At 42.5% G+C, this 21901-nt stretch overlaps 1 long non-coding RNA gene across 2 annotated transcripts in view; it reads right to left on the reverse strand.

Annotated features, from left to right (window-relative positions):
• Positions 1-21901, reverse strand: part of LOC114012018 (uncharacterized) — a 141183-nt gene that overhangs the window by 79944 nt on the left and 39338 nt on the right. For both annotated transcript variants that reach the window (XR_003554197.2, XR_003554195.2), the window contains exon 4: positions 4852-4929. This is a non-coding gene — a long non-coding RNA (uncharacterized LOC114012018). The remainder of the gene's footprint in view (positions 1-4851; positions 4930-21901) is intronic.

The raw sequence follows: 21901 nt of genomic DNA on the forward strand, positions 1-21901 counted from the left end.
CCTTCCAGCCCTTCTTGTAGATGGGTGTCACATTTGCTGACTTCCAGTGAACTGGGACACCCCACCCACCCCTGGTTTGCCAAGTCTGCTGATCGATGATCGAAGGTGGCTCGGTGAGCACTTCTGCCAGCTCCCTCAGTGCCCCTGGGTGGATCCCACCTGGACCCATAGACTTGTGTGTGTCCAAGTGGAGCAGCAGGTCACTGACCATTTCCCCTTGGATTACAGGGGCTTCGTTCTGCTCCCCATCCCTGTCTTCCAGCGCAGGGGGCAGGGCGGTACCCAGAGAACAACTGGTCTTACCATTAAAGACTGAGGCAAGAAGGCACTAAGTACCTCAGCCTTTCCTCATCCTTTGGCGCTGTTTCCCCTGCATTCAAGAAAGGATGGATTCTCCTTAGCCCAGCTTTTGTTGCTAATATATTTATAGAATTGTTTTTTATTGTCTTTCATGACACTACCCAGATTAAGTTCTAGCTGGGCTTTGGCCCTTATAGTTTTCTATATGGCCTGCATAATTTCGCAACATCCTCATAGTCCTAAGTTGCCTGCCCCTTCTTCCAAAGGTCATAAACTAATTTTCCTGAGTTCCAGCCAGATCTCTCTGTTCAGCCAGGCTGGTCTTCTTCCCCACCAGCTCATCTTTCAGCACATGGGGACAGCCTCCTCCTGCACCTTTGAGATTTCCTTCTGAAGAATGCCCAGCCTTCCTGGACCCCTTTGTCCTTCAGGGCTGCCTCCAAGGGGCTCTGTCAACCACGCTCTGAAACAGGTCAAAGTCTGCCCTCTGGAAACTGCCCTCTGGCAGTTCTGCTGACACCTCTCCTTACTTTTCTGAGAATTGAAAACTATCATTTCATGACTGTGATGCCCAAGATGGCCTCCAACCACCACATCACCCACAAGTCCTCTGCTCATAAACAACAGGTTCACCATGGTAGCTTCCCTAGCTGGCTCACTCACCAGCTGCTTTGGGAATTTATCTTTCACACACTCCACGAACCTTTTACACTGCCTAAAAGCTTTTTCCTCCACATCAATTTTTTTCTGAGAAAAATTCCTTTCCTTGACATTTTTTTAGTATTTTATCTTTACATTCTAATTCTAGATGACAATAACATCAAAATGCTAACTTTTTTCACCAAGTCAAAACTCCATTTTTCCAAACACCTCTACCACTGTCTTCCAGATCCTCCATGAGCACTTGAAGAGAGGAAAGGAGAGCAAGAGGAGTTTATGCTTCTCCTTCACCAGCTCAGTTCAGGAGTAGGAGCCTACATAGGAGCCAAGCAGATGACAGCCATAGAAGAATACCTGTTCCCCACTAAAAAGAAGCCCAGAAAGTGTTAAGTGACTGTGCAACATGACCCAAGTGCAGAAGAGGCAGCTGTTCCTGGAGATGCTCCATATCATGATGTCTTCATCCTCACGTGGCCTCAGCTGCCTCTAGCCCAGCCTCTACTCTGGCTGTGGCAAAGAACATTCCAAGAAATGAGACACTTATTAGTGGCCAGAGAAAACATCAAGTCTTTGCAGGGTCCCTGCCACCTGCCTATTCTTTCCATCTTCAAGGTAATGTGGTTTTATGGTGGGTTGACCCTGGCTGGATGCCAGGTGTCCACTAAAGCTGCTCTATCACTTCCCTTGTTAAATTGGACAGGGGAGAGAAAATACAATGAAAGGCTCATGGATTGAGAAAAAGACAGGGAGATCACTCAGCAGTTACTGTCATGGGCAAAACAGACTTGACTTGGAGAAATTAGTTTAATTTATTACCATTCAGATCAGAGCAGGATAATGAAAAATAAAACCAAATCTTAAAAACACCTTCCCCCCACCCCTCCTTTCTTCCCAGGTTCAACTTCACTCCTGATTTTCTCTACCTCCCCCTCAGCAGCGCAGAGGGATGGGGAAAGGAGGTTGCAGTCAGTTCATCACTCGCTGTCTCTGTGCTCCTACCTCCTCAGGGGGCAGACTCCTCACACTCTTCCCCTGCTCCAGTGTGGGGTCCCATCCATGGGAGACAGTCCTCCACAAACTCCTCCAATGTGAGCTCTTCCCACAGGCTGCAGTTCCTCACAAACTGCTCCAGTGTGGGTCCCTTCCATGGGGTGCCATCCTTCAGGAACAGACTGCTCCAGCGTGGGTCTCCCATGGAGTCACAAGCCCTGCCAGCAAACCTGCTCCAGCCTGGGCTCCTCTCCCCATGGGTCCACACATCCTGCCAGGATCCTGCTCCAGCGTGGGCTTCCCACGGGGTCACAGCCTCCTTCAGGCATCCCCCTGCTCTGGCGTGGGGTCCTCCACGGGCTGCAGGTGGAAATCTGCTCCACCATGGATCTCCACGGGCTGCAGGGCACAGCCTGCCTCACTGTGGGCTGCACCACGGGCTGCAGGGGAATCTCTGCTCCAGCGCCTGGAGCAGCTGCTCCCCCTCCTTCTGCACTGGCCGGGGGGTCTGCAGGGTTGTTGCTCTCACATAGTCTCACTCCTGTCTTCTCAATGCCATTGCACAGCAACTTTTCCGCCTTCTTAAATATGTTACCGCAGAGGTGCTACCATTGTCACTGACAGGCTCGGCCTTGGCCAGCAGTGGGTCCATCCTGGAGCCGGCTGGCATTGGCTGCATTGGACATAGGGGAAGCTTCTAGTAGCTTCTCACAGAAGCTACCCCTGTAGCCCCCACCACTACCAAAACTTTACTGCAAAAACCCAAGAAAGGTTTCTTATTTTTAGAAGTGGTTTAGTAAAAAGCAAGGAAATATCCCTTCTTCTGCCCTGTCTGGCCCTTTAAAGGTCACTGTGCTGAAATAAATGTTTCTTCAACGTGCCACAGCTGAGTATTGCTTTATAGACGTCATGTAGAGAGAATAAAGATTTTCTACCTTTGGTTTCCATATACTCATTTAAGGGCTAGCTTCAACCTGGCCTTCTCCTGAGCTGTTCCAACACCTCTGAAACATCAGCAGCTAGAACAGAGTACCCATGTCTAAGCAGGAATGCTCCTCTACCACATATATTAACACATTGAAATAAAAGCCATCTTGTTCCTGAAGGGGAGAAGGGAGGCGTGCAGGTCACTGCCATAAACACGTGTCTGACAAAGTAGCACATGATGATGGAAACACCTCCAGGCAGCCAGACTGCATGGGTGGCCCAGGCAGGGAGATGGTTGGACTCTGCAGTTGGACTCCATGATCTTAAAGGTCTTTTCCAACCTAAATTATTCTGTGGTGCCAATATTCTAACAAGTGGCTCCCACAAAAACATTTCCCTTCAGCAGGTGATAAATTTAAGATTCAGGGGGGTGACATCCACAGAAAGAAGTGAGGGGCTCTGGAATCTGCCTCTTTATTTAATAATGTGAAGGTAACAATACGCTTTTAACTACAGAAGGGGATATCACTGCTTGGCAAGAAAACATAAAGATGCACTTGGCCAGAAATGCACTGGGTCACGCAGAGCAGTGTTTGACCAGTGCAGTTCATGCAGGGGGAGAGGAGGGAGCTGAATGCCTTGCACAGGCATCCCGCAGCATCCTGCTTCAGGAAGGGCTACTGAAAATACCTAACACTGAGTAAAGTCTTATTACAACCCTGAGAAAAAGCCAATGCTAATAAGGTGCAAGGCAAGGTAAAGTGGGATGGCAAGGTTTTCACAACTCCTCTCTCACACCTGGTAGCAGAAATATAACGGGATCCCAAAAAGACAGCTTCTAAAGGAGCATTTAGCTATTTCATTATATCTATAGTAGTTCCTTGTACAAACAAGCTTCACCTAGAGTCTCTGCTGGGACTGACACTAGATCTTCAGGTCCTTCAAGTCAGTCTCTATAAGTGGATCCTGCTCTTTGCATCGTCTGTCAATGCAATCATGAGAGATTCCCAGCCCTCCATTTCATAGGTTTTCCATTTACACATAGGAAATGGCACCTTTTACTTCTATCCTGTTTCTGAGCCATATTAATAACTTCAACTGCTTTATGTATTACCAGTTTCAACACTATTCTGCTTTTCAAATCATAACTGTTTTCATGTACGCAAAAGAATTTCAAACCACAGGAAATTCTGGGGATGAAGTACGAATATACACTTAGAAAGAGCTATCAGGAAGCAGAATCAAACCTACAGTTGGAAAAATATGAAAAAAATGTCACTGTTTTCATACTGCACTTTTAATTTCATCATTCTTTAAACACATAAATGAACAAGATTAATAGTTCAGCCAGTAAAGGAATTTTTGTTTAGCCTCTGAAATCCCTGAATAATTCAGAAGTTCTGACACTAGATAGCCTGTGTCACACTGACAGGTCCACCCTGGGTAAAACACTGAAGAGAGATCATAGTGACTGACCCATTCTCTCAGAGCCCTCTCGCATTATAGCTTATGAACAACAGAACTCTGCAAATCAGAAGCTCACAGAAACAGAGAACACAGCTCATGTTCACCTGTTTTCTGTGTCAGCAACATGATGAGAAAAGGCAAACCAGGAGCATTTTGCTTATTCCTTATAAACATGGCACTAGAACTACGCCACCTGACCTGCAGCCCAAGGAAATTCACTTCTTTGACTTCCCTGGGCTTTAATTGCAGGGTATGTGAAATGTTTAAGAAGTTCAGAAGACATTCATAATACAAAAAACACTTTAAAAGAAAACAGTGATTACCAAACGGAAAATGAGCCTGAGAAATATATAAATAGGAAGGAGCTATCATAGAGGTTAAGACGTCTACCACCACTCAGAAGAGTGGCCAGAGGGTCAAAGGGAACAAATAGAGCTGAAGACCATGAGGCATACTCAGGTTGAGATTTTGAGGAGCAATAGGGTCCTTCAGTGGGACATCACTTACCCAACGTTAAACAGAGGAGCCATCTCTGACTAAGCTGGTTGTCTAGACTCCTTTGTAGTTAATGGAGATTACGAACATCTGGAAAAGAGGTAAAGTAAATTAGTTTTGGAGGTCCTTCAACAGAATCTTCAAAGGCTGCCCAACTCACTGCCATAAGGATGACTTGATCCAATATTTTGGGCTTTGAGATTCCACAGACTGAGGAATAAGAACAGAGCGCTCATCTCATCTTATGAACATTATAGCCAGCAGGACTCTTTCCTGACCTCCACAGGAGCACAACAGTACGAGTTTTAAGTCTTTATCTGGAGCATATATCAAAGGCTCAAAAAGGTAAAAGGGAGGATCAAATGGGTCCTTAAACCTAATCAGCTGCTTCTAGGCAGGCAGTTATTTTACTCAGGACATCTGTATTTAGTAACTGTAACAGCCTTCTGAGGCCAATAAGAAGACTGAAAGCCACTTTTTACAAATCCTTTCTTAGAAAGCAAGTCCTCTGTAAAGCAGAAAGTGAGTATTCCCCTATTTAGACAAAAGAAGGATTTAAATATCAAGCCTATCCATTGTAGCAGCTGGAGCAGGCAATGAGAAGTATGAGCGACTTTGTTACACAAATCTTTTCTATGTTAATAAATATTTAGGTCACACCAGCAGGTTCTACAGTACACTTCAATAGGACCAGAAAGAAAAGAAAAGGAAGTGTTCCCCCAGAAAAGGAGGAACCCTTTGATTCAGACCTTCAGAGTGCCTTTACAGTGAAGTTCTGCATACAAACCCTTGTGGGCAAAGCAGTATTTCGAACTACCAAGAGGTCTCTTTCACAGAACACAGGCTATACATCTGCCAGACAGCCACTCTTAGCCAGACTACACCCTTTCCTAGCGTGACTATGAATTCCCATGTTACGGAGACCCTACCCTTCCTAGGCATTTCCACTTGCTACTTATATATGCTTTAATAGCTCAGCATCTTTCCTGCAACTAAACAAAAAATAACTCCCTGCGATGACTGACATACAAGCCACATACATTGACAGGCCTTTACATGTAGGTTAACATAGAGAGATGTGGAGGATACTCTGTTATACGACGGATATGAACAGTCAAATCACACAGTCTGTGTTTGTCCATAATGCCTCCCTTTTATCGCTGCGAGACCACCCTCCCCCTTGGATGTCCAGTGAGATAGACGAGTCATAAAGATGATGATACAGTAGCAGCTCAAGCTGTTCTGTTATGTTTCTCTTTTCTAGAGAAAGAAAACCATGTTCCAGTCACTTCACTGCTTTCATCAGGAGTAAGTAGGCGAATGACCCAATCCTGCAGCTGAGAAGAAAATTTATGTTTCAGAAAACACACCCCAAATTGTCAGAAATGCTCTATGGATACCCTGCTCTAATAAGCCTGATTCTCTTCCATTAAGTTAATTATTTTCCTTCCACAAAAAAGCAGGCAAGTGTCCCTTGAGTTCCCAAAGGCAATCCTTTGAGAACAATGGACATTTGAGAGGCTTCTGTGCTCATGGGATATATAATAAAGATGGCAAAACTTCCCAGAAAGCCTAAAAAATTCTTAACAGTGATCGAAAGTCAGTAAAATCATACTGTCTTATAGCTATTATGTTATCCTGATAGATAACATGTGAAAGTATCAACTATTGAACATCTGCGCTCAAAAGGCATAACCTGCAACTACAGTTCATATATTACACAACTCTATGCAATACCAGAAAGAATTCATATGCTGTCCTTTCTTGCTGCTTTCCCTGCAGGAGTCTCTTTGCTTCTATGTCTAATTCTGCTTTTGCCCTGTGGATATGATAGAAGAAATGCCAAGCACAAATTTCAGTGTATAAACATACTATGTGGCACGGTAAAAGAATCTCGTAACAGCCCAGTTTGGAAGTATTGACCAAAAATTGGCTCAGCAATAACTAAGAGCTGGGATTTTTGTCCTTCCATTAAAGCAATGAGAGCAAACCATGGCTTTAGGCTTAACCAGTTGCCTCAAGCTCAGTGTCACTCTAGTATATACATATATACATATATATGTATCACACTTGCTATACTTTATGCCCTCACACCCAGTGATCTCAACAGATTTTTTCACTTTAATTTCTCTTGTGGAAATGAACGCTTGCCCACTGCATCCTTACTTTTGCTTCTCTGTGCCTATCATTGACCCAGAACTTGCATGTTGGAAAAACCAAGTTCAATGTCTGAAATGAAAATAAAATCTCCCTTCAAATGGCACAAAGTTGCTTAAAAATGTTAATCTGCCTTATTTTTATGATGTGTTTAAATGTTCCCATATGGGTACAACAGGGCAAACCACGTCCTTCCATTTAAATACCCTGTTTACTTTAAAATCTGAAACTAGCTACAAATTTAAACCCTTTTTGTTTTTGTCCACCTGGAAAAAATTATCAAATTCTTAAGTGTGCATTGTAATAGGAGCAAACACTGAAGAGTGTGAATTCTTAGGTTTCAATATCTATTTTTAAATTGTTTTTCATGTAAGCTTTTAATTTAGATTTAATAAGATTCTAATTGCATTTTTTAAAAAATACCAGTTGATTATTGAAGACATATTTCTGTAGGATTAACTTACACAGCTTAGGGTTTTTTTAAATATTGTTTTAAATAATAATTTGGTATTTTATGATTTATGCTACCAAATCTAAATATAGTTAGTGTAAAATAATTACAGAATGGTTGCAAGAAATAAGCTTATTGAGGATTATCCATTTTATAAGAGACACACATCTCCTATGTAATTAATCAATGTCAGTAAGTGTCTTCAGAAATCTGTTGGTAATTCATGTATTATGAGTGTTTACTAATATTTTAACATATTGAGTAATTAAAGCCAATTGAAAGTTTTGCCATTTGCCGTACAGCTCAGAAACAGGAAGAAAATATAGAAGTATGCTAAATGAAACGAGCTGTGCAGCTTTGTTCTCAGGTCTGCTCCAGCTGCTTTTTGCCACTTCAGCAGTGCAAAAAAGCTAGAGACCCAGCAGTCTTGCTCTCCTGATGGTTCTTCATCAGGGGAAACACTAGGTAATTTAAAGCAGGAATAGTTGCTGTATGCCACCTTCCCTTCTTCAGCTAGAGGGTGTAGTATCGATACGATATTCCTCCTTTGCTACCAGAAATACTCTTTGGGCTCACAGGTAGCCAGGATTAATTTCTAATAGTTTTACAGCAGCCTAAAGATCTATAAAGTAATTTTTGCCTTGCTAATCTGGCACTACCTGCTCTAGCAGATCTCAGCTCTTAAGCACAGGAAGGTCTTATTTAACTGTAGTCTTAGGCAAACTGTAGGCTTTAGACTTGGATTGAAAAAGCATTAAAGTCACCTGGAATCCATCCCTCGTCCTTGCTGGGACCCGCACAGGCCCTTGGCGTGTTGCATGCTCCATGGAAACACTGCTCTCCTGGCAGGCAAAAATCTCCTGGAATAGTTATTACAAGGGATGTTATAGGAAGGACTGCACTGGCAGAGAGGTTACTGAGATAAACTATTTCTTCTTTTGCACTTATGTATTTTTACTTTTTCATAAATAGCACTTTTCATTCCACTCTATTATCATGATACACACCCCAATGCACTCCCCAAACATTATGTAGAGCATTCTTTTTAGGAGTTTTAAGACAGAAAATGCTTCCCTGCCTTGTTTTGCTCTGTTCAGGTAAAAGTCCCGTGGTTTGATTTTTACTGTAACCTTGATGTATAAAACCTAAGCTAAATCAGCCATCCAACAGCACAGCTGCACTGGAAGAACCCATAAAGGTAACATCTGCCTTGACAGTGTGCCTCCTGTGAGTAAAACTGCCCCTAAAAAAACAAGCATTCCAGAACAACGGCAGAATGACTTCTCCATGTAGATTACTCTTCCCATAAGTGCTTTTAAATACTTTACAAGCACCTTCTGTACCACCTTCCTTTAGTATTAGCTCATAAGAGAAAGTAATCTTTGGTGTCTTCATTTGACTTAGTACCGTTCTGCGTCAAAAATTAGACCCTACAAAACTGCTGTATGTGACAAATAAGCCAAGCACACATCTCTCTGCATACCAGCAGGAACCTCCATAGAGCCAGAAGACTTCTGGTGATCCACATTATCACAGGCTTGGTAACTGCTTGAGACTGCACTGATCATGGAGCTGTGTTTCTCTGCCATCAATCACTCTTCAAGTAATTAAAAGCAGTATGCAAGTCAGAACACAACAAAGAATAAAAGCCTGAAAATCCTGATTTTGATGCTTGATCAAAGCCCTTGCTCCTTGTGCAATGTGGTGGTGCTACCCTGCCGGGCTGCTGAAGGCAGCTATCATCTCATGCAAACATGCCACCAGCCCAGGCTGCACCAGCCCAGCACAGGTCAGTAATGACAACAATCACAAATCAAAGGTTTATCTGAATCTGAAATATGATTCACATCATTGTTTCCTAGGCTTTTGAAAATTAGTCAAGACTAAGCTAATCTGCCTGCTCTGTCTTTCTATTCACTAAAAAGAAAAACGTCCGATGGGGAGAAGATTAATGTGAATATGGGGTCTCTGCTCAATGGAGCAAGGGGCTGAGCGACAAAGGGCATGTGAAAGACTGAAGTACTCCATCTCTTTTGTTTTCCCCTCAGTTTTTGCTGGGCAGATGTGTCCTCAGGTGTTCCAGCCCCTGAAGGCTACCAGCAGAGTCTATGAGAATGACACCATACCTGCAGGAGAGGAAGGCAGGGTCAGAGACCACTTAAGCAAACTAAGCACATGCAACCCACAGAGCAGGCCAGATACATCAGAGGGTGCTGAGAGAGCTGGCTGACATCGCTGGAAAAGAGCCATCATCTTTGAAAGGTCACTGAAGTCAGGGGAGGTTCCTGATGACTGAAAAAAAAGTAAACACCACACTCATCTTCAGAAAGGGCAGGCAGGATGACTCAGGTTTGTCAGCCTCACCTCAGCCCCTGGGCAGATTACGGAGCAAATCCTCCGGGAAGCTAGAAGCCATTTCTGACCACAAGAAAGGCAAGAAGGTGACGGGAATCTAGCAAGGGCAAATCATGCCTGACCAATCTGACTGCTTTCTATGATGAGACGGCCAGCCTCATGGACAAGGGAAGAGCAAAAGGTGTTGCACATCTTGACCTCTCCAAGGCTGATGCTGTTTAGTCTTTACTAATGACTGGACACACTCAAGCCTCTTCATGGGTGATACCAAAAGAGGAAGATGAATCAATATGCAGGAGCACAGGCTACTGTTCAGAGGGACCTGGGGCAGGCTGGAGAAACGGGCTGACGGGAACCCCATGAGGGCTAAAGCAAATACAAAGTCCTGCCTCTGTGAGGGAGTATCTCCATGCAGCAATAAAGCCTGGGGCTCAACCATCTGGAAAACAACTTGGCAGAAAAGGACCAGGGCATCCTGACGGAAAATCTGCTGAATCTAAGTCAGCACTACGCCCTTGCAGCAAAGGCCAACTGAACTGTATTAGCGCTTCAACTTGCATGTCAAACAAAGGGTTTCCTTGCCTCTGTTTGGCCCTTTTGAAACGGCATCTGCTTTAGGCTGCTCAGTACCACAAAGCCACGGACGTGCTGGAGTGAGCCCAGTGGAGGGCCACCAAAAAGGGCAGGAGGCCAATGCACAGGGTGCATGACAAGAGGCTGCATGAACTGGATTTGTTCAGTCTTCAGAAGACAAGGCTTGGGGGGGGGACCTTATGGCTGCTTGTAACTATCTTATGAGATGGACTGTGGGAGACAGAGGGAGCCTCTTCTCAGAGGTACACAGGCATGAAACAAGATGCAAGAGAAGCAAGTCCAATCACAGCTGGATCAGAAATTCTGATTGCATAAAAGGAAAAAAACCTCTTTACCACGAGGGTGATCAAACACTGAAACAGGATTCCCAGGAGATTTTCAAAACCAGGCTGGACAGGTCCTTGAGCAACTGGCCCATCTTTGAGCTGGGAACTGGACTAGGTGAGTTTCAGAGTTTGATTCTAACCTGCACAGTTTTGTCATTCTGTTTAAGGAAAAGACAGGCCCAGACGTATTTGCTCCCTGGGGGTGCCCATTTCTTTCCATTTTATATATATATATAAAAATATATATGGGCATGAGGCTAACTAGCTTAGACATAGACAATCCATTCATAGATGGTGGTTAATTTACAAAAGAGGAATACCACTTTTAGAACAGAAAATTCAGTAAAATAGGCACGTAAGCATGGTATTGCACATGAAACGCTAGTAGAGCATTAGCATTTAGTAAAATACATACTGCTGGATATTGTTATCCTTGAAAAAGTTCCTGTTTTATTAGAAGTAGATGCTTTAACTCTTAGTTTCTTTCCTATCTCCTATATTTCACTCAAGATATGAGAATTCAATGGTGGCATGGGCTTACCAAAAGCAGAAATATACTTGAAAAATAAAATAGATAATTATATATATTATATGTATATATACAATCCACAATATACAGGAACATATATTCTTAGTTCTGCGTTTAAAACAATTTGAGTAAAAATAATTTTCTATGCAGTTCTAAGTGTCATCTTTAAAAACCAGGAATTCCATCACTAACATGACTGGATCCCAAGTTAAATATGAAAGGATCATATTAGATACAGGACATTCTAAGTAAGAAAATCCTAATTATGAGGTTTTCTTTCCACCCTTTCCACCCCACGGTCTGATTTTACTGATTTTTAGGTCTGTTGTACATCAATATCCATTTCCCCAATGAATCCTTCAGTGAGGCTGACTGACCGGGACACTTCTCTGGGAGAGATTCAGTCTGTGTGGTATGTGCAGACTATTAAGGTTTGTATTTTAGTTTAGTTGGTAAATTGCACTTTTTTTCCTAATTAAAATATATATTCAGGTTTGATTTGGGGAAGGAAGCAGAACTGATTTATACCAACACTACAGTTCAGACTTTGACAGCTATATTGCCTTCTAGTGGTGTCCATCCCCTTCTATTGACCCTAGAGAACTTCTTGAAGGATTTTGCTCATTATATAGGTGTTTCAACGAGGTGCTTAAAGCAAGGTAGCGTAAACCAAGCCCTACAGGGTTACATGGCAGTGTATTGTGATTTTCTGTGTTACAGAATTGTGAGATGGTGCCATTTTATTGTATTTGCTTTGTTGTTATTCTTAAAAGGGACATCAGGGAGGATGTTGGCAAGCGCTCTAGACATATTTGATGGCCTTATTCCTGCTTGATAGGTGAATATTATGAAGAGCTTCTTTTGCCTGTGACGCTTTTGTCTGAGGTATGACACATTTCTTATATGTTTTCTGGGTACATAATCTGGGCAAAAATTTTCCAGGCTCATCCACACAGAGGATATTAATTAGTTCATTTCTGAGCAGCAAATGGCAGAAAGTATGGCATGTAATTATCACAATACCTGATTTCTAAAATAACCACATCTCAAAATTGAGAAACTGAGTCCTTACTTTTAAAAGCATGTTTACTTGTTCATCAAATGAGTTCAGTTTTGGATAAGAATGACCTGTGTGTATGTCTGTACTAAATTTTCAGTAAATGCTAATACTTACATGGGAACTGGAACACTTCTGAGACTTTCAAAAGATGTGTTATATTTTGTGTTGAATATCCAATTTGGACCATTTCCCAGACCACTAAACACCTTCTAGACTTGGGTAGCATTTTCTCCATGATGTGTCCCTGCTATTCCAGACACTAGCTAGAATATGGGATAGAATATGGGGCTGAAGTATCAATAAAACCACAAAACATTTGCAAGGTACTTACAGCACACACGACCCCCCACCCCGCCCCCAATTAAGTATCCTAAACACAACTTAAGAAATAACTTCTTACAGTGTTTCCAGGGCAGTTTTGCATCTTGTCCTGCTATTTTTATCTGTTAGGACAGTTTTGAATTAATAGTATTGTACAAGTGAAGTTTTGTTAGTTCAGAAGAAACTGCAGGTACACACGCAAGGAGCCGAGGTGAAATTTGTACCATAGTTCTGTATTTTTCAAACAAACTCAGTCTACCTAGATCACAGACCTTCAGCTGGTGCAAATCAGCACAGCACTACTGCAATCATCTTATCAGCAGCTGGGACTCTGGCATGGATAAAGCCTTTCTTGTTGAATTAATAGTACTACTTCTTGTCAGCATCTCCTTCCCAGTTGTTCTCAAAAGCACTGATTATAGCTGCTTAAATATTTTGTGACTAGAGAACCAGATTAATAATGACAGGCCACACAGTAACCATATTTCTTTCATCATTTGTGTCTTCTTTTTGTTGTAAGGAACAGGTACACCCAGTTCCTACTCCCATATTTCATCAATGTCATTTAGAGTAACAAAAAAAGGCAACTTTTAATCCTCCTGAGAAGCCTGAAAATCAAAATTATGCAGGTTGGAAAACAGGAAAAGACTTCTAGCCAGATTGCTTTGTAAATACTGGAACTGACTTCCCGCAGAAATTACAGCCTCTTTGGTGGACATCCTTAATAACGGGAAAGATAAATTCATCAGAAGCAACAGAGCTACACTGCATCCTACCTCTAGGCAGGATAATAGACTAGGTGGTGTCTTAGATCCTTCACTGTAAGGGCCCTTTCTGAGGCAAGGCTTTGCTCGTTGGCCGGGTGCCAGGCTGCAGAGTGATTGTTCCTTGAAATGCAGCGAGGAAGCAAGGAGCACTAAATCTGGCTCCCTGAGCTCACCTGCAAGTCAGTTCTGTGCTCACCTGGCTGCAATGAGGGGCTGCCCAGAGCCTCCCACAGCTTAAGGGTCTGGGAAGCAGGGACCTCCTCAGGTGAGCACGGAGGAGGCAAACAGCTCGGTGGAGCGTAACCCGGCTGCAAAGGTGCTTTGCTGTATGCAGGCATATTTTGGGGCAGAATTTGGGTGGATAAGTTATTGTATATAACCACTACTTGTGTATGCATTGGGGGATCTCACTTGGGGTCTGTGCCTTCATATGCCACTCTTCTTATTTTTCTGATTCAGTAATGCTACCAATTGCCATTTAATGCATGTGAACACTATATCTCCTTCCTACATGCCGTGTTAAAATACTTGCTTCTTTTACATCTCTTCCTGACATAGCAGTATCACATTTAGTCCTTATTTGTTGTTGGTTGTTATGCAAACCTGTGATCACTAATTTACAGCATCCCTCCTAAAATTTCTAAATAGCATAAATTTATTAATTCAAGCTTTCTGTCCTGGTTGCAGCTAGGATAGAGTTAATTTTCTTCTTAGTAGCTGGTGCAGTGCTGTGTTTTGGATTTAGTGTGAGAATAACCTTGATAACACACTGATGTTTTCAGCTGTTGCTAAGGAATGTTTATGCTAAGTCAAGGACTTTTCAGTTTCTCAGGCCCTGCCAGCCAGAGGGCTGGAGGGGCACTAGAAATTGGGAGGGGACACAGCTGGGACAGCTGAGCTGAACTAGCCAAAGGGATGTCCCATAGCATACCACAGAACAACATGCTCAGTATATAAACGGGGGGGAGTTGGCTGTGCCTGGCTGATCGCTGCTCAGGGACTGGCTGGGCATCAGCCAGTGGGTTGTGAGCAATTGTATTGCGCATCACTTGGGGTTTTTTTTGTTTTATTCCTCTCTCCTTTTCATTAGAATTATTATTATTAATATTAAAATTACTATATTTTCTTTTATTTTAATTACTAAATTGTTCTTATCTCAACCCACAAGTTTTACCTTTTCCCTGATTCTCCTCCCTATCCTGCGGGGGGGGTGGGGGGGGTAGGGTAGCAGTGAGTAAGCAGCTGCGTGGTACTGAGTCACCAGCTCGGGTTAAAACATGACACTTTGAATCTGTCCAAAATGTTGTTCTGGTTTAACCAGAACGGAAGACTCGTTACAAAGCACCAAATTATTGGATGCGAGACAGATTCTGCAAATCAGAATTTGCAGTTAACTGTGTATGTAGTCACAGATATTCTACAAGAGTGAATGACTCAGCCTCCCTCTGGGGTGGGAGGGGGGGATTATATGCAGGAATCTCTACACAATTCTGGGTACTTCAAGACCAGAAAGAGAGCAACAGAATGATGGGTATGTGAAAAAAAGCCATGAAAATGACCGAAGAGCTGGAGGGGTTGATTTATGAGGAGAGATTAAAGGAATTATGTTTAATTGTCTACACAATATCCAGCAGCTGTATGTCAACCACGTCAAGGATCTGAAGAGTGTAAACAACAAGGAAGGGAATAAATAACCAGGCTGGCACAAGAAGGTGTAACTGAAAATACAGAAAATTAATATACTAGGATAAATTCTTAACAATGAGCTTTGTTAACTAAGAGATTAGTATCTGAAGAAAATCTGCAGGAGTCTTATTGTTCCTAGTAACTTCAAGAGCAAACTGGACAAATCACTGAAAAAAACATTAGGTATCTGTCTAGGGCTGGCTGGCAAGAGCTTGCCAGCTATTATTGCTTGATAAATACCTCCTAGATATTTATAAATCAAAATGCAAAAGACAAGTTATGACTCTTTCAATTGAATTAGCCATTTATGTCACTTAACCTCACTTGTCTAAAATGTTACAGCAAGCAATATACTACCCTTATGCACACTTTATACTCATAAACACTTCCTGAAGATATTTTCTGTCAGATTTTTCAAATTCATAACACTGCACATTTAAAACAACAGCAAAAAAATATCCACCAAAAATATTCCTAAACATTTGTTTAGGAAGCAAAGTTGGAGTTACTAACAGAAAACCACTGTCTTCTGCTATGTCATTCTCATGTCTCTACATAATGAAGGTATAAATCACTGCAGCTGTAATTCAGAATTCAGGGATTCCCACTTCACTCTGCAGCTTCAGAAAATATTTCATACTTCTCCTTTGCTGCTCAGCCTTCCTGTTATAACAAGAAAAGTTTGTTCCTTGTCAAAAAGCTGGAATTCCAATTTATTTTCAAAAAAGGAACTTGATATTCCCACTACTCTTGCACAAAGCCATATTGTTATTTACTAATTCCCTCTTAGTCTTGCTTCTGTGTTTTAGAGATGGATTAGAAGGTGCAAAAGATAAAAATGTACTCAAGGTGGACTCCAGGGAAAAGTCCCCTTAGAAAACATACTCTGTGCATATATCTGTTTTGGAAATAATTAGACTCAAGCTCAGCCATATAAAGGGCATAGAATCATAGAATAATTTGGGTTGAAAGAGGCCTTTAGTGGTCATCTAGTCCAACCCCCCTGCAATGGAGAAGGCGCATTTTCAACCAAATCAGGTTGCTCGGAGCCCAGTCCAACCTGACCTTAAATGCTTCCAGGGATGTGACACCTACCACCGCTCTGGGCAACCTGTTCCAGTGTTTCACCACCCTCATAAAAAATTTCTTCGTTGTATATAGTCTAAATCTACCTTCTTTTAGTTTAAAACTATTATCCCTTGTCCAATTGCTACAGGCTCTGCTAAAAAGTTCATCCCCATCTTTCTTGTAAGTCACATTTAAATATTGAAAGGCCACTATAGGGTCTTCCCCGGAGCCTTCTCTTCTCCAGGCTGAATAATCCCAGCCCTCTCAGCCTTTCCTGACAGGAGAGGCGTTTCACCCTGAAATAGTTAAAGCTGAAAGTCATTTGGTAAATAGTAGAACTGGCAACTAGTGCTTCAGCATTAGTACGTAAGAGACTGACTAAGAAGGACGCTGCCTGCACGTGTAGATACAGAACAAATAGTAAGTTGTAAGCAAGAATTGTGTTGTCTACAAAATGTACTGCCCCGGAAGAGAACTAGTACAATCTGGCTCTGCGGTTGCTGATGTGGACTACTCCGCATTTTTGTGCCACAGGGAATAGTACATCTTGAAGAAGACTGGGAGCCTTGCTCCCAGAGACCCCTGCACCAGAGGGAGGAGATTTATGCTAATGAATTCCTGGAACTAATTGTAATAACCCCAATATGCATGTTTCTGTGTAATAAGTATCTGCTTACTTAACCCCTCAGTGTGCAAGTTAGGAGAAGTGATCCCCCTTGCACCTGGCACCGCAATAAACATACCTGCTTTATAACTCTCCTTGAATTACAGAGTCTGATTCTGCACGTCAACCCCTCTGAGCATTTTTATACTCCTCCTCTGGACCTTCTCCAACGGGTCCGTGTCTTTCCCGTGCTAAGGGCTCCAGAGCTGGGTGCAGTACTGCAGGTGGGGTCTCACCAGAGTGGAGTAAAGGGGCAGAGTCACTCCCTCGACCTGCTGGCCATGCTCCTTTTGATGCAGCCCAAGATACAGTTGGCTTTCTGAGCACATTGTTGGCTCACGTCCAGCTTTTTATCCATCAGTCCTTCTCTGCAGGACTCTCTCAATCCCTTCATGCCCCAGCCTGTATTGATACCGGGAGTCACCCCAATCCCAGGTGCAGAACCTTGCACTTGGCCTTGTTGAACCTCATGAGGTCCACATGAGCCCACTTCTCGAGCTTGTCCAGGTGCCTCTGAATGGCATCCCATTCCTTAGGCGTGTCAACCGCACCACTCAGCTTGGTGTCATCTGTAAACTTGCCGAGACTGTGCTTGATCGCACTATGTCACTGATGAAGATACTGAACAGCACTGGTCCCAATACAGTTCCCTGAGGGACACTATTTGTCACCGATCTCCATCTGAACCTCGAGCCATTGACCACTATCCTCTGGATGTGACCATCCAACCAATTCCTCATCCACCAAACGGTCCACCCATCAAATCTGTATCTCTCTAATGTAGAGAGAAAGTTGAGTGTTGACTTCAAGCTAGTCACTTACCTACTCAACAGTGCATGAAATTAGCTTATATCCAAAGCTGGCTCATTTGAGAAAAAAGCCCAGGAGTACGGTAATGCCTCTACAGTTGGGAACCAGGGTCCATAGCCAAAAGAGGGTACAAGCTGAATTAACTTTGCTGACGTGCTGAGATGGCCTAGAGTACACGTCCACAGTTTTGTCTAAGGAGTACAGACATCACAATGCAAAATGCTTATAAAGCCATCTAACATAGAAAAGGAAACACTTTTTTCCTAAAACCAGTTCTAACATAGGTTGAGAATTGTTGTCTCAATCCAGTTAAAATTACAGCTCTGAACATTCTCTATTCAAATAATTTCTGAAAAGTAGAGGCTGCTTTTCCAAACTGAAATATTTTTGCTTTGCACTATGGTCCTATTTTTTTGCCTTTTTTTCCTTACTTTCCTGCTTGCTTTCTTTTCCATGCTGTCTCTGAAGGAAGGAATCTAGAAATTAAAAGAAGAAAAAGCGGGAAGAAACAGAGAAAGATCTAAGGGAGAAAAAAACAAAGAAAATTGATCTTTGAAAATATATTTCAAAATCTCAGAAAAAGCAAAAAAGACTTGGAGAGCTCTCATGAGGATCCAGTGAGGGTCTTTCAGATTACTATGAATGGCATATCCCATCCCCTGGTGAAACTACTTGTAGCAACATAACAAAACTCCAGCAGAGCAAATAGTCAGCAGATGAGTGATCAGGTGGAAATCCAGGACTGTGAGCAAGAATCCGTCCTGCCGAGCTGGCATCACTCACACGACCTGATGGCTCTGGCTGTCTCCAAGGTTTAAGCCCACATCCTTAAAAGCAGTTAGTGCACTTAATATGAGTCAGTGGAAATGAGGAACCTACATAATCGTTAGTCACCTAAATACCTTTGCAGATCGAGGTCTTATTTCAGCGAAGGGCACTACAGGGCACTTTTGTTACAGGAATCAGGATTTGCCACAATACCAGTGACAGAAATTGCCACAGAAGGCCCCCAGATGAGCAGCTTTATTTGGAAATGACCACATCTACAGCAGGAGTTACTTTTCTGAGCACATGTGCACATTTAGTCTTGGTTCACAGGAAAACATTTACAAGAACCCTGAAATATGGAAAGATTTTTGCTATATCATATGTTTTCATAATAGAAAATTTGTCCACAAACATGGTCCTCCAAAAAAACCCACCAAAAACCCAGAAGTGTGACTCAAGGAAAACAGCATCCAGGGCAGAACAGAAAGTGAGCTGACAGCCCTGTGAACCCAAAACAGCCCCAAGAAGATCTGTCTGCCAGCGGAGCCAGCCGTGGCGTCAGCCAAAGAAGTCAGCCACAAATCCAGACACGGCTGCTGGAAAAACACATTCCAGGTCCTACACACGGCTGCCAAGTCCACCCCATGATTATAGCCACGGACTCTGGAGAACCCAGAGGAAGAAGGTGAAAAGGAGTAGGATCAGCATTGCCTACATCGGGAAGAGGCAGTGCCAAGGCAACACTGAAATTACCGGTAATTCCCATAGTACTTTGTTCTTGCACTATTTTAATGCAGAGTCTAGCTATAGGCTTTCAAAGTTTAAAGGAGATTTTGTCTTTTTTGGCAGCAAACCCAGCTTTCTGAGCAAACATGATAATGGCCTTACATTACAAGCCCTTGTGCCCCAAAGGATTCCAAAACATTTTACAAACTTAGGCTGATAAGTGGCCAATGTACACAGGGACCTCTTCATCCACCACTGAAATGTGCTCACCCTCTAGGACAGCCTGTCATAAATGCTTAGCAAAGTACAGAAACTCTCTGCAGTATTTTAGGCTAGGATGTGATGAATGCTTTACGCTACTGAATCTGAACAAGAGGGTGGCACATAATTATGTGAGCAGAAATTCAGTTGCACACAACACTTTAACTGATACTCCTTCAGCTCTACACCTACTCTTAAACTCCTATTACAGTGCCTTTTAGCACTACAGTTTGATGACAACCCTTGTTTTCCAGAGCCTCTGTTGGTAATATCCTCAGCTACAAGGCTGGATTCTTGTCCTTCCAACCGGTGCATCTACCGGATCCACACCAGTGGTTACTCCTTCATGTAGGTATCCCACCACAGTTTCCCAACCAGACTCATCTTCTTCTGCGACAGCAATATATCAAGGCAAATAAAATTCTGGGTGAAGTCTTGCAGATCTCTTCCCTTTCAGTTATTTACTGCACAGTGATAATTTGTCACATATGATGCCTTCTTTCATAAGCACTGCTGGGTTTTAACCCTCTCCTCCACCAAAAAAAAGCACTTCACAAGCAGTATAAAGTTTTCAGGTCCAGTATCTACCTGTCCATAGTAAAAGCATTACTCTTAGCCACAATTGCTTTCTTTTCCTAATTCTACAATAAAATTATTATTTTCACTCTAGTATCTTTATTAAACCACTTAACTCTTGTAGCCTTTCCAAAGTCAAGAGAACACCAAATGACTTAATCCTTTAAAAAAAGCTTTATATAGCTAAGCAGATTTGTGCAAATGTCTACAGAGATTGAGGGATTTTGAAGTGCAACAAACCATCTAATAAAGGTTTTCAGACACAAAGATATCCCAAATTCACGCCATGCTAACTGTGGTTGCCATTTTAAAAGCATCAGCAGAAACCCAGATATTCTGAATAATAAATAAAACCATGCATACTTTTAAACTTCACCTCTAAGACAGAGATACAGGCAAATACTTCTCTTCAAGGGATGTTAGGAAAAAAAATGCTTTCTAATTCCAGTTGCTTTCAACCTTCTTTGCTCTCTCCCTATTTTCTCTGGTAACACAGCTGTTTTTTACAGCTGTCACCCATGCTGCACACAATTCTGGCCCCTCTTGGGCCGCCATGGACTCATCTCAAAATAATCATTGCAAGAATGTCAAACTCTGATTTTTTTATTCTGAACTTTTGAAAACAGACAGCATTTTCTAAATGCAAAATGTTTCTGGTCACACGTGAATAACAAACACTACCTGCCAGTTTGATTCTGAAACTTACTAATACTCAGCAAACAGTGGCATCCATTTCAGTACACCTGATTGCATCACACAGTACTACACGGTGCATCCAAGAACAGATCAGGCCTTCTTTGTTTAGGTGATAAACTACCATTTCACAGTGCCCAGGTAAGAAATCTGTTACACCCTAGCACAACTGGTAAAAATATGACAAAACTGATTATATTAGCCTTAGGAAACATCTATACATCAGGTACACGCTAACCTTGAGAAACCGCTTTCTAAAGCTCATACATCTTAGGAGGCTTGCAATGAAACTATTTACTATGCCTTTTAACTACATCATTACACATCTAGTAAAAGCAAGCAGATGTAATAGAGTTGAGCCTGTCAATCTAAAGCTGGGCTGAATTTCAGGGCTCTTCCTTTCCTTACAAAGCTTCTCATATCCAAAAAGTGAGGAGGATGTGCTAGAACTGGATCACATAGCCTGACTTCCCAGGCCTTTAAATCACACCCAGTTACTCCTGTGCTGGGCCCAGCAGATTCAGCTTGGCCAAGGCATCTGCACCTGGCTCTGGTGAGTCCAGCACACAGATCTAGCACCGACAGTCTGGTTTGATTTGAAGGTGTCCAGAGATGGAGACAGTAACATTCCCTGCAGTGGTATTTTCCAAAGGCTAATCTTTCCCCTGTTAAAAAGTCATGTCTTATTTCCAATATGACTTTGTCTGGCTTCAGTTTCAGGCCATTGGTTTTCATTATTCCTTGGACAAATAAACCTGTCCATAATCATACACATACATATATACAGCTCTGACAGTCCTATCCTGTCTCCTCTGCACTCCCAGAGATCAGGGTAGACAGCAAAGGCAGACTAGCTCATGTGTTAAGAGGGGAAAGCCCAGCTAGAGAAAAAATTGCAATAAAAGAAAAAACCCTTTGTTGGTTTTTGGGGTTTGTTTTTTTTTTGGGGGGGGTGGTTTTGTTTTGTTGGTTTTTTTTTAAGAAGGCAACAGGATCTACAAAGACATGCAGCATTTCAAGACTGCAGTCTTTCCTTGAACTTCTCATCACCAGCTCCTTGCTGGAGGGCTGCCTCCACAGAATCCCTACCCACAGTGGCTAGTGGTGAAAATAATCTTCATGCTGCAATTTTTCTTGATGGGGGATTCAAGTTTATTCCTCAGTTTGCCACAATTCAAAGAGAAACATGCAATGCCAATCCTTTCCAGTGCTTCTTTGTTGGGCTGCTACTCTGTGCTGAGGTGGCTGCT

The sequence above is a fragment of the Falco peregrinus genome, chromosome 7 (assembly GCF_023634155.1).
Source record: "Falco peregrinus isolate bFalPer1 chromosome 7, bFalPer1.pri, whole genome shotgun sequence".
In the NCBI taxonomy this organism is placed as follows: Eukaryota; Metazoa; Chordata; class Aves; order Falconiformes; family Falconidae; genus Falco; species Falco peregrinus.